The following is a 13,995-nucleotide window of genomic DNA, read 5'->3' on the forward strand; positions in this document are numbered from 1 at the left end:
GACCTATCGGAGGCTTAGTTCTGGAGGTTCAGCGTATTTATCAACTGAGCCAGACGTCACGCTAATGCACGATGTGATATTTCCGCTACGGGCCGAGCGACGAGACGCCGCAAACACGGGATTTATGAAAAATTCTGAGAGCGCTTCCTGATTATTCTGTATATCTGGAATTTAGGAAATGTGTAATGAAGGTAAAGTCGTGTTTTAACCACTTGTGGACCGGAAGGATTTGCCCCCTTAATGACCAGGCCATTTTTTGCGATTCAGGACTGCGTTAACTGACAATTGCGTGATCATGTGACGCTGTACCCAAATAAAATTGATGTATTGTTTCCCTCACAAATAGAGCTTTTTTTTGGCGGTATTTGATCACCTCTTCGATTTATTTTTAATTTTTTTTTGCACTATAAACAAAAAAAAAGCGACATGTGCCTGTGCCTGTGATGTGCCTTTTACTCCTCAGTAAAAGGCACATGACAGCCCCCCTGGAGTTTGCCAAAAGGCACCTGAAGAACTCTCAGACCATGAGAAACAAAATTATCTGGCCTGGTGAAACAAAGATTGAACTTTTTGGCCTGAATGGCAAGCGTCATGTCTGGAGGAAACCAGGCACCGCTCATCACCTGACCAATACCATCCCTTCAGTGAAACATGGTGGTGGCAGCATCATGCTGTGGGGATGTTTTTCAGCAGCAAGAACTGGGAGACTAGTCAGGATTGAGGGAAAGATGAATGCAGCAATGTACAGAGACATCCTTGATGGAAACCTGCTCCAGAGCGCTCTGGACCTCAGACTGGGGCAAAGGTTCATCTTCCAACAGGACAACGACAGGGACGTCTTTACCGCGGGGCAAACAGGGGCAACTGCCCAGGGCCCAATTTTTATTGAGGGGCCCAAAGCAGCTGCCGCTTGAACCCGCACATTGGGGCCCCGATGACGGTATTGCAGAGCGCACGGAAGCTGCATTCCCGAGCAAGCCAGCATAGAGGGAGCGGGACTGGAAGCTCAGCCTCCACTGATGCTCTGACCCCCGCCCCATGCATAATGTATGTTCAGATCAGAGCGGCTGTAGGGAGAGCAGTGATTGGAGTGGGAGCCCCACCCCCAGACCTCTATTCCCCAGCCAGTTTAGAGGGGCATGGCCAGGAGCTCCACTGATGCTCTGACCCTGCCCCCTGCAGCCTACATGGTCGGGAGTTAGCAAGCAAGATCAGAGTGGGAGTACCATCCAGTGACCTCTGAAAGTGTATAATGAGCCCAGCTGGCCAGGTATGTCCTTACACTAATAGAATGCTTGCTTTTCTAAAACCCTGAGCTGTGTTATTCAACTGTAAAGGTGTGCATTGTTGAAAGTTTTCTGATCCTCTCCTGTACCATGTCCGCATCCTCTGACCCCCCTCCTGTACCATGTCTGCATCCTCTGACCCCCCTACTGTACCATGTCCGCAGCCTCTGACCCCCCTCCTGTACCATGTCCGCAGCCTCTGACCCCCCTCCTGTACCATGTCCGCAGCCTCTGACCCCCGTCCTGTACCATGTCCGTAGCCTCTGACCCCCCTCCTGTACCATGTCCGCATCCTCTGACCCCCCTCCTGTACCATGTCCGCAGCCTCTGACCCCCTTCCTGTACCATGTCAGCAGCCTCTGACCCCCCTCCTGTACCATGTCCGCATCCTCTGACCCCCCTCCTGTACCATGTCCGCAGCCTCTGACCCCCCTCCTGTACCATGTCTGCAGACTCTGACCCCCCTCCTGTACCATGTCCGCAGCCTCTGACCCTCTCCTGTACCATGTCCGCAGTCTCTGACCCTCTCCTGTACCATGTCCGCATCCTCTGACCCCCCTCCTGTACCATGTCTGCAGCCTCTGACCCCCCTCCTGTACCATGTCCGCAGACTCTGACCCCCCTCCTGTACCATGTCCGCAGTCTCTGACCCTCTCCTGTACCATGTCCGCATCCTCTGACCCCCCTCCTGTACCATGTCCGCATCCTCTGACCCCCCTCCTGTACCATGTCCGCAGTCTCTGACCCTCTCCTGTACCATGTCCGCAGTCTCTGACCATCGCTTGTGCCATATCTGCAGTCCCTGACTGTCTCCTGTAGTATGTATGCAGTCTCTGACCATCTTCTGTAGTATGTTTGCAGTCTCTGAGGCTCTCCTGTAGTACGTTTGCAATCTCTGACCCTCTCCTGTAGTATGTGTATTAATGTGCCGCTTTACTTGCGCAATTATTTGGGATTGCTCCACTGCTCAGTCAGTGGAAATATTGTGCAATTAGCTGTAGCAATCAATAATCAGTGGACAGTAGTGATCTGCTGTAATCTCTAGCAACCAATCAGTGAGCAGCAATAATGTGCAGTAACCTTTAGCAACCATTTGGCAAGCAGAAATTATGTATTGTAACCTCTAGCAACCAGTCTGTGAGCATTAAGGATAGACTGTAACCTCTGGAAACCAACTGTAATCACTGCATGATCTGCTGCAGTAAACTGATTTTGAGTCTACCTGCTATTTTTATGTATGTCCCAAGAACGGAGGTGGGGGGGGGGCAAGAAAATTTTTGCCCAGGGCCCAATCAATATTAAAGACATATACCATGTCCGCATCCTCTGACCCCCCTCCTGTACCATGTCCGCAGCCTCTGACCCCCCTCCTGTACCATGTCCACAGCCTCTGACCCCCCTCCTGTACCATGTCCGCAGCCTGACCCCCTCCTGTACCATGTCCGCATCCTCTGCCACCCCTCCTGTACCATGTCCGCAGCCTCTGACCCCCCTCCTGTACCATGTCCGCAGCCTCTGACCCCCCCTCCTGTACCATGTCCGCAGCCTCTGACCCCCCTCCTGTACCATGTCCGCAGCCTCTGACCCCCCTCCTGTACCATGTCCGCAGCCTGACCCCCTCCTGTACCATGTCCGCATCCTCTGCCCCCCCTCCTGTACCATGTCCGCAGCCTCTGACCCCTCTCCTGTACCATGTCCGCAGCCTCTGACCCCCCTCCTGTACCATGTCCGCAGCCTCTGACCCCCCTCCTGTACCATGTCCGCAGCCTCTGACCCCCCTCCTGTACCATGTCTGCATCCTCTGACCCCCCTCCTGTACCATGTCCGCAGCCTCTGACCCCCCTCCTGTACCATGTCCGCAGCCTCTGACCCCCCTCCTGTACCATGTCCGCATCCTCTGACCCCCCTCCTGTACCATGTCCGCAGCCTCTGACCCCCCTCCTGTACCATGTCCGCAGACTCTGACCCCCCTCCTGTACCATGTCCGCAGTCTCTGACCCTCTCCTGTACCATGTCCGCATCCTCTGACCCCCCTCCTGTACCATGTCCGCAGCCTCTGACCCCCCCCTGTACCATGTCCGCAGACTCTGACCCCCCTCCTGTTCCATTTCCTCAGCCTCTGACCCTCTCCTGTACCATGTCCGCAGCCTCTGACCCTCTCCTGTACCATGTCCGCAGTCTCTGACCGTCGCTTGTACCATATCTGCAGTCCCTGACTGTCTCCTGTAGTATGTCTGCAGTCTCTGACCCCCCTCCTGTACCATGTCCGCAGACTCTGACCCCCCTCCTGTTCCATATCCGCAGCCTCTGATCCTCTCCTGTACCATGTCCGCAGTTTCTGACCCTCTCCTGTACCATGTCCGCAGCCTCTGACCCTCTCCTGTACCATGTCCGCAGTCTCTGACCGTCGCTTGTACCATATCTGCAGTCCCTGACTGTCTCCTGTAGTATGTCTGCAGTCTCTGACCCTCTCCTGTAGTATGTGTATTAATGTGCCGCTTTACTTGCGCAATTATTTGGGATTGCTCCACTGCTCAGTCAGTGGAAATATTGTGCAATTAGCTGTAGCAATCAATAATCAGTGGACAGTAGTGATCTGCTGTAATCTCTAGCAACCAATCAGTGAGCAGCAATAATGTGCAGTAACCTTTAGCAACCATTTGGCAAGCAGAAATTATGTATTGTAACCTCTAGCAACCAGTCTGTGAGCAGTAAGGATAGACTGTAACCTCTGGAAACCAACTGTAATCACTGCATGATCTGCTGCAGTAAACTGATTTTGAGTCTACCTGCTATTTTTATGTATGTCCCAAGAATGGAGGTGGGGGGGGGGGGCAAGAAAATTTTTGCCCAGGGCCCAATCAATATTAAAGACATATACCATGTCCGCATCCTCTGACCCCCCTCCTGTACCATGTCCGCAGCCTCTGACCCCCCTCCTGTACCATGTCCACAGCCTCTGACCCCCCTCCTGTACCATGTCCGCAGCCTGACCCCCTCCTGTACCATGTCCGCATCCTCTGCCCCCCCTCCTGTACCATGTCCGCAGCCTCTGACCCCCCTCCTGTACCATGTCCGCAGCCTCTGACCCCCCCTCCTGTACCATGTCCGCAGCCTCTGACCCCCCTTCTGTACCATGTCCGCAGCCTCTGACCCCCCTCCTGTACCATGTCCGCATCCTCTGACCCCCCTCCTGTACCATGTCCGCAGCCTGACCCCCTCCTGTACCATGTCCGCATCCTCTGCCCCCCCTCCTGTACCATGTCCGCAGCCTCTGACCCCTCTCCTGTACCATGTCCGCAGCCTCTGACCCCCCTCCTGTACCATGTCCGCAGCCTCTGACCCCCCTCCTGTACCATGTCCGCAGCCTCTGACCCCCCTCCTGTACCATGTCTGCATCCTCTGACCCCCCTCCTGTACCATGTCCGCAGCCTCTGACCCCCCTCCTGTACCATGTCCGCAGCCTCTGACCCCCCTCCTGTACCATGTCCGCATCCTCTGACCCCCCTCCTGTACCATGTCCGCAGCCTCTGACCCCCCTCCTGTACCATGTCCGCAGCCTCTGACCCCCCTCCTGTACCATGTCCGCAGACTCTGACCCCCCTCCTGTACCATGTCCGCAGTCTCTGACCCTCTCCTGTACCATGTCCGCATCCTCTGACCCCCCTCCTGTACCATGTCCGCAGCCTCTGACCCCCCCTGTACCATGTCCGCAGACTCTGACCCCCCTCCTGTTCCATTTCCTCAGCCTCTGACCCTCTCCTGTACCATGTCCGCAGCCTCTGACCCTCTCCTGTACCATGTCCGCAGTCTCTGACCGTCGCTTGTACCATATCTGCAGTCCCTGACTGTCTCCTGTAGTATGTCTGCAGTCTCTGACCCCCCTCCTGTACCATGTCCGCAGACTCTGACCCCCCTCCTGTTCCATTTCCGCAGCCTCTGATCCTCTCCTGTACCATGTCCGCAGTTTCTGACCCTCTCCTGTACCATGTCCGCAGCCTCTGACCCTCTCCTGTACCATGTCCGCAGTCTCTGACCGTCGCTTGTACCATATCTGCAGTCCCTGACTGTCTCCTGTAGTATGTCTGCAGTCTCTGGCCATCTTCTGTAGTATGTTTGCAGTCTCTGAAGCTCTCCTGTAGTACGTTTGCAATCTCTGACCCTCTCCTGTAGTATGTGTATTAATGTGCCGCTTTACTTGCGCAATTATTTGGGATTGCTCCACTGCTCAGTCAGTGGAAATATTGTGCAATTAGCTGTAGCAATCAATAATCAGTGGACAGTAGTGATCTGCTGTAATCTCTAGCAACCAATCAGTGAGCAGCAATAATGTGCAGTAACCTTTAGCAACCATTTGGCAAGCAGAAATTATGTATTGTAACCTCTAGCAACCAGTCTGTGAGCAGTAAGGATAGACTGTAACCTCTGGAAACCAACTGTAATCACTGCATGATCTGCTGCAGTAAACTGATTTTGAGTCTACCTGCTATTTTTATGTATGTCCCAAGAATGGAGGTGGGGGGGGGGGCAAGAAAATTTTGCCCAGGGCCCAATCAATATTAAAGACGGCCCTGGACAACGACCCTAAGCACACAGCCAAGATAACAAAGGAGAGGCTACGGGACAACTCTGTGAATATCCTTGAGTGGCCCAGCCAGAGCCCAGACTTGAACCAGATTGAACATCTCTGGAGAGATCTGAAAATGGCTGTGCACCTACGCTCCCCATTCAACCTGATGGAGCTTGAGAGGTCCTGCAAAGAAGAATGGGAGAAACTGCCCAAAAATAAATGTGCCAAGCTTGTAACATTATACTCAAAAATACATGAGGCTATAATTGGTGCCAAAGGAGCTTCACCAAAGTATTGAGCAAAGGGTGTGAATACTTATGTACATGGGATTTATCTCCTTTTTTATTTTTAATAAATTTGCAAAGATTTCAAACAAATTTTTTTCATGTTGTCATTATGGGGTATTGTTTGTAGAATTTTGAGGAAAATAATAAATGTAATATATTTTGGAATAAGGCTGTAACATAACAAAATATGGAAAAAGTAAAGGGCTGTGAATACTTCCCGGACGCACTGTATATAAAACCTGTGTGTTGGCCTTGGTTAGGTCACGCCCGTAGCTGCCCATAGATAGGACATGATGGCTCCTTTCGGCAGGCTCTCCGGTGTTCTTAGAAAAAAGGGGGAAACAATTGCGCTAATCCAAAAATAAAATAAAAGCAGCAACCTCAAGTGAGACTAGCACCCAAAAAATGTCCAATATAAAATAAGTTGCGCTGTGGATGATGTATACAAGTTGATTGTATGGTGAAATAGTGAAGAATCCGAATAATGTCCAGAATATGGAAACAAAAACGGGTAACTTGTGCAGGTACCGCTTACCGGAAATAAGATAAACAAAGGCCCATCAGTATGTTCAAAATACGTCCTAGGGATGAGGTCCAGGTGGACTACCAGGTTCCAACGCGGATCCCTCAATGGAGTGGTAACATGTGTAATACAAAAAAATATACCGCCATAGCGTAAAACCAAAAAATATGTGTAAAGAAAGGACACCCAAAGTGCATTAAGAACACCACTGCTCCCGTAGTGAAATAAATGTGATAAAGGATGCCACAGAACCCCAATAGGTACTCCTTACCAAAATATAGATGAAAAATAGCAGATAAACCAAAAAGGGGGGAAGGGGGATCACCCCAATAGGACAGCAGCTTACCACAAGGTTGAATATGGAGAGCTTATATAAGACTGGATAGGTGTGACTTGAACATGCAAGCAAGTGGGGGGAACACCTCTGATGGATAAAACACCCTTACCGACTCCCGATGATAAGGAGGCAGGAGGGATATGTATGGAACCGATCCGTTGTGTCTCCTCACTCAGATAGGGAACTCAGATAGACGGTATTGGATCAACCATAGATGATACAAAATATGGAAAACGCCATAGTGTAAAACCCACGGATGTATTTATTATTAAAAATAGTAATGCACTTACAGACAATCAGAAGATCTAATGCAGAGAGGAAAGAAAGCCGCCGGCCGGACGGCTCCGCTCGCCCGTCCCTCGTGGACAGCAACGTGTAGGTGACGTCAGCACGCCGTGACCTGACGCGTTTCATCAAAGATGATATTCTCCGGTGTTCTTGGCCGCTCCCTGGTCAGCCGAGGCCGCTTTGTATTCTGCAGCTGCACACGCAGAGCCCAGACATGGAAGATCCTCACCTTTGTGGTAGTGGTGCCCGGCGTAGCCGTCTGCATGCTGAACGCCATTCTGAAGGCCAAGCAACATCACGAGGAGACCCAAATTTGTGGCCTACGAGCACCTGAGGATCCGGACCAAGAAATTTCCTTGGAGAGATGGAACAAAGAGTCTTTTCCACAACGCTCATGTAAATCCTCTTCCAGACGGCTATGAAGAGCATGGGCATGACCATTAGCCTTTGAATATGTTTTCTTGACCAATATGTTGAATGGGCCCACATATTATGGAGGGATCAGGCTGCTTATTTAAATTTAAATCTGACCTACATGTCACTTAAATAAAGCGTATAGCTTATTCTAAAAAAAATAAATAAATAAACCAGGCCAGGACCTGCTGATCGGCTGTGTCCAATCACAGCCCAGAACTCTGTGTTGATAAACAACACAGAGCTCTGTGCAGAGGGAGCGGTTTCTGAGAGATCTTAGTAAAAGCAGCCAACATTACACATAGTTAGGCCCAAATGTAACCCCTTCGAATGCCCTAGATGTTAACTCTTCCCAGCCAGTGTCATTAGTACAGTGACAGTGCATATTATTAGCACTGATCACTGTATTAGTGTCACTGGAGATGTCAGTGGCAGTTAGGCAGCTACCCCCCCCCCAGTATCAGTAAAGTCCATATTTGGTCCCCTTTGCCTATGTTTTCCCGCCATTTTTGAATTCCCTAATTTGGAGCCTCCTAACTTTTCTCTTTGAGATACAGAGGTCAGTAGTATGTAGGGCAGTGTACATATGTCAGTAGTAGGTAGGGCAGTGTACAGAGGTCATTAGTATGTAGGGCAGTGTACAGAGGTCAGTAATATGTAGGGCAGTGTGCAGAGGTCAGTAGGATGAAGGGCAGTGTACAGAGGTCAGTAGTAGGTAGGGCAGTGTACAGAGGTCAGTAGTAGGTAGGGCAGTGTACAGAGGTCATTAGTAGGTAGGGCAGTGTACAGAGGTCAGTAGTAGGTAGGGCAGTGTACAGAGGTCAGTAGTATGTAGGGCAGTGTACAGAGGTCAGTAGTATGTAGGACAGTGTACAGAGGTCAGTAGTAGGTAGGGCAGTGTACAGAGGTCAGTAGTATGTAGGACAGTGTACAGAGGTCAGTAGTAGGTAGAGCAGTGTACAGAGGTCAGTAGTATGTAGGGCAGTGTACAGAGGTCAGTAGTATGTAGGACAGTGTACAGAGGTCAGTAGTAGGTAGGGCAGTGTACAGAGGTCCGTAGTATGTAGGACAGTGTACAGAGGTCAGTAGTAGGTAGAGCAGTGTACAGAGGTCAGTAGTATGTAGGGCAGTGTACAGAGGTCAGTAGTATGTAGGACAGTGTACAGAGGTCAGTAGTATGTAGGACAGTGTACAGAGGTCAGTAGTAGGTAGGGCAGTGTACAGAGGTCAGTAGTATGTAGGACAGTGTACAGAGGTCAGTAGTATGTAGGGCAGTGTACAGAGGTCAGTAGTAGGTAGAGCAGTGTACAGAGGTCAGTAGTATGTAGGACAGTGTACAGAGGTCAGTAGTATGTAGGACAGTGTACAGAGGTCAGTAGTATGTAGGACAGTGTACAGAGGTCAATAGTATGTAGGACAGTGTACAGAGGTCAGTAGTATGTAGTGTATGTAGGACAGTGTACAGAGGTCAGTAGTATGTAGGGCAGTGTACAGAGGTCAGTAGTATGTAGGGCAGTGTACAGAGGTCAGTAGTAGGTAGGGCAGTGTACAGAGGTCAGTAGTATGTAGGACAGTGTACAGAGGTCAGTAGTATGTAGGACAGTGTACAGAGGTCAGTAGTAGGTAGAGCAGTGTACAGAGGTCAGTAGTATGTAGGACAGTGTACAGAGGTCAGTAGTATGTAGGACAGTGTACAGAGGTCAGTAGTATGTAGGGCAGTGTACAGAGGTCAGTAGTATGTAGGGCAGTGTACAGAGGTTAGTAGTAGGTAGGGCAGTGTACAGAGGTCAGTAGTAAGGCAGAGGACAGAAGTCATTAAAACGTAGGAGAGTGCACAGGGGTCACCTGGGCAGGAGACTGGGTGTCATTCGGGCAGAGGACTGGGTGTCATCAGGGCAAAGTATTGGGCGTGACAAGGACAGAGGACAGGGGGTCAAGAAGACACAGTATGTGGGGTCAGCATGGCACTGTGGGTGGGAAGGAACACACTAGGGGGGTAAGGAGGGCAATGTTCAGGTGCTGGGAGGAAACACATCAGAGGGGGGGTGTCAGGAGGGCACACAATGGGGGGGGTATCAGGAGGACACACAACAGGGGGGTCAGGAGAGCACACATCAGGGTGGTCAGAAGGGCACACACCAGGGGAAGTCAGGAGGGCACACACCAGGGGAAGTCGGGAGGGCCCACACCAGGAGGGATCAGTAGGGCACACACAAGATGGGTCAGGGGGCACGCACCAGGGGAATTAGGAAGGCATGCACCGGGGGGGGGGGGCAGAAGGGCACGTACCAGAGGGCTAGGAGGGCACACACCAGGGAGGGCACACACCAGGGGGATCAGAAGGGCATAGAATAGGGGCTAGGAGGGCACACACCAGGGGGGATCAGGAGGGCATACACCAATCATTAAGGCCAATTTCTCATAGTGCTTACCATTTGTTAGCTAACAGGCAGCACTTCTAGGCTAAGCTGCAATAACCCAGCAGACTTAGCATAGAGGTGCCTGCAATCTAATACATGAGGTAGGGCAAGATGATTGTACCTCCACACACACTGGCTTGTCTCCCTCTGCTCACTGTCACACCAACCCCTTCCAGGCGGGAGCGATCTCAGATGTCAGGCACAACCCCATCCTGCCCACTCAAACAGCAGAGGCCAGCGGGCTCCACCTTGGGCATGTCCCTTATTTCCTTCAGGACACTGGCTGCGCCTGAAAAACTGCTGGAGAAGCGAGGTAGGGGGAGGTAAAGAGGGCGGAGATTCCAGTCCCGATGTGGGCAGAAATTCTCAATACTGTGATAGAGCGATGAGATGACCAGGCACAGCCATGAAAGTAATGGCTTTAAGATGCTCCAACCGCGGCTCTTATTTCCAGAGCAGGAACATGGGGACAGGCAGACATCCATGGCAGTTGGCAAGTATGGGCAGTGTGGGCTCAAGAGGCAGCTGTTTTGGGCCCCACAACAATGACAGGGCAATGGGCAGCTTCCCCCTTTGCCCCACGTTAAAGATGGCCCTGCCTACACCCAGCAGTCACTCACTTGTTCAAATCACTGCAGCTGTCACTTCTCCTGTCAGCCTTGCAACAGAAGGAGGGCACCCCCATTCCTACAGTAAAATTGTGTGCCCAAGACAACACCCCCTGCTGCCCTGGTTACTTTTTTTTTTTTTGTAACAGCAGTATATTTATTGTAGATATCTGCCTGCTCTACTAAAGCCTGATTCTGTAAAAAATGTGTATGATTTCACATATACTTTAATGGGCCACTAAATCTAAAACACAGTTTAGTTTTTATAACACATCGTTTGGTTACAATAAAAAAAAGAAGGCTAACGACACGGGTCAGTACACAGCTTAATGCTTTTCCATTAATACGACATTTTTAGGTCGCCAAAGAAACTGTAAGAGCTTATGGACACTTGTAACTTTTTATCTCCTGACACATTTTCCAATAAATGAGTGGAATCACATCAAAATGCATGCCAACATGTATTTATTTATTTTTTATATATTTGTTTATTTATTTTTCATTATTTATTTTATTATTTATATATTATTATTATTTTTTATTATTATTAATTTTATTATTATTATTTAAATAATTATTTATTATTTTTTATATTTATATATTTATTTTATTTTATTATTTATTATTTATATATTTTTATATATTTATCTATTTATATAGCGCCATCCATGTACGCTGCGCTTTACATATATATTATACTGTTACCTCAGTCCCTGCCCTCAAGGAGCTTACAATCTAAACTCACATTGATACATACACATATTAGGGCCTGCTTTTCTTCAGCAGGGACAGGAAAGATGGTTGAAATTGACAGGAAGATGGATGGAGCCAAATACAGGACCATTCTGGAAGAAAACCTGATGGAGTCTGCAAAAGACCTGAGACTGGGATGGAGATTTGTCTTCCAACAAGACAATGATCCAAAATATAAAGCAAAATCTACAATGGAATGGTTCACAAATAAACATATCCAGGTGTTAGAATGGCCAAGTCAAAGTCCAGACCTGAATCCAATCGAGAATCTGTGGAAAGAACTGAAAACTGCTGTTCACAAACGCTCTCCATCCAACCTCACTGAGCTCGAGCTGTTTTGCAAGGAGGAATGGGCAAAAATGTCAGTCTCTCGATGTGCAAAACTGATAGAGACATACCCCAAGCGACTTACAGCTGTAATCGCAGCAAAAGGTGGTGCTACAAAGTATTAACTTAAGGGGGCTGAATAATTTTGCGTGCCCAATTTTTCAGTTTTTTATTTGTTAACAAAGTTTGAAACATATAAGATATTTCATTCCACTTAATGATTGTGTCCCACTTGTTGTTGATTCTTCAAAAAAATTACAGCTTTATATCTTTATGTTTGAAGCCTGAAATGTGGCAAAAGGTCACAAAGTTCAAGGGGGCCGAATACTTTCGCAAGGCATTGTATATATATATATATATATACATACATACATACTTTAACCTATTTATTGTTATTTATTATAGTATAATTTATGATTTTGTGTTTCAAACTTTATCATACCCGAGATGTTATAAAGAAGAACGCACAGTAAAAAAAAAAATCATCTGTAAATAGTTGGTTTGCGCTGCTCATTCTTAAGAATTACATGCAAAATAATTGTACCGCTTTCAGCACCTAAAATCGGAAAGAATCATACCGCCAGGGAGGTTAAATACTGTCATAGGAAAAGCAAATGGCTATTTCATTCCTTCTTTTATTTCCCTTTGAACAAAAAACAAACAAAAAAAATACCTAATTCTCTATCCCCTAATTCACATAAATTGTCCAATCAGATGTCTATTCAGAATCGTGGCATAAATTCACAAAATAAGTAATTAAGTTCCATTCACAGACTTGTTCCAAATCGGTCCAGAGACAGATATAATTGTGTTCTATTTAAACACTCTGGGAAATCATCTGTCAACATTTGTTCCAATTCTGCATTCATTCAACAGCAAACACGGAGGCTTTTAAATCTGCGTTCGCTTTTAAAAATGGAAAAGGAACAAACAAAACCCATTGAAATTCTTCCTCTCTTTGTCTTTTTTAAAGCTCCATGTTTGTATATCCCCTTTATTATAACAGTTACAGTGACCAGCATGTTGTATGTCCTGACAACCATCCAGGTTTTCTTTACCTTCTGCTATCATTGTTAAAAACAAAACCGGGGGTTTAAATCAGGAGACATTTCTGTATCATAATTCCCCAATCATAATACAATTCTATTACACTCTATACATAGAATACTACACCCCCCAACATGGCCGACCACTGGACACCATTATAATACAATTCTATTACACTCTATACATAGAATACTACACCCCCATCATGGCCGACCACTGGACACCATTATAATACAATTCTATTATACTCTATACATAGAATACTACACCCCCAACATGGCCGACCACTGGACACCATTATAATACAATTCTATTACACTCTATACATAGAATACTACACCCCCATCATGGCCGACCACTGGACACCATTATAATACAATTCTATTACACTCTATACATAGAACACTACACCCCCAACATGGCTGACCACTGGACACCATTATAATACACTTCTATTACACTCTATACATAGAATACTACACCCACCAACATGGCCGACCACTGGACATGATCATATTACAATTCTATTACACTCTATACATAGAATACTACACCTCCAACATGGCCGACCACTGGACATGATCATAATACACTTCTATTACACTCTATACATAGAACATTACACCTCCAATATGGCGGAATACTGGACACCATCATAATACAATTCTATTACACTCTATACATAGAACACTACACCCCCAACATGGCCGACCACTGGACATGATTATAATACCCTTCTATTACACTCTATACATAGAACACTACACCTCCAACATGGCTGACCACTGGACACCATCATAATACAATTCCATTACACTCTATACATAGAACACTACACCTCCAACATGGCCGACCACTGGACATGATCATAATACACTTCTATTACACTCTATACATAGAACATTACACCTCCAACATGGCCGACCATTGGACACCATCATAATACAATTCTATTACACTCTATACATAGAACACTACACCCCCAACATGGCCGACCACTAGACATAATTATAACACAATTATATTACACTCTATAAATAGAACCTTACACCCCAAACATGGCTGACCACTGGACATGATCAATATACAATTCTATTACACTCTATACATAGAACATTACACCCCCAACATGACC

The 13,995-nt window shown here is 47.6% G+C and overlaps 1 protein-coding gene across 1 annotated transcript in view; it reads right to left on the reverse strand.

Annotated features, from left to right (window-relative positions):
* LOC309557562 (contactin-associated protein-like 5) overlaps window positions 1-13,995 on the reverse strand; it is a 691,665-nt gene that overhangs the window by 347,283 nt on the left and 330,387 nt on the right. The window lies entirely within an intron of this gene.

Source organism: Pelophylax lessonae (genome assembly GCF_965119305.1).
Source record: "Pelophylax lessonae genome assembly, chromosome: 6".
Classification (NCBI taxonomy): Eukaryota; Metazoa; Chordata; class Amphibia; order Anura; family Ranidae; genus Pelophylax; species Pelophylax lessonae.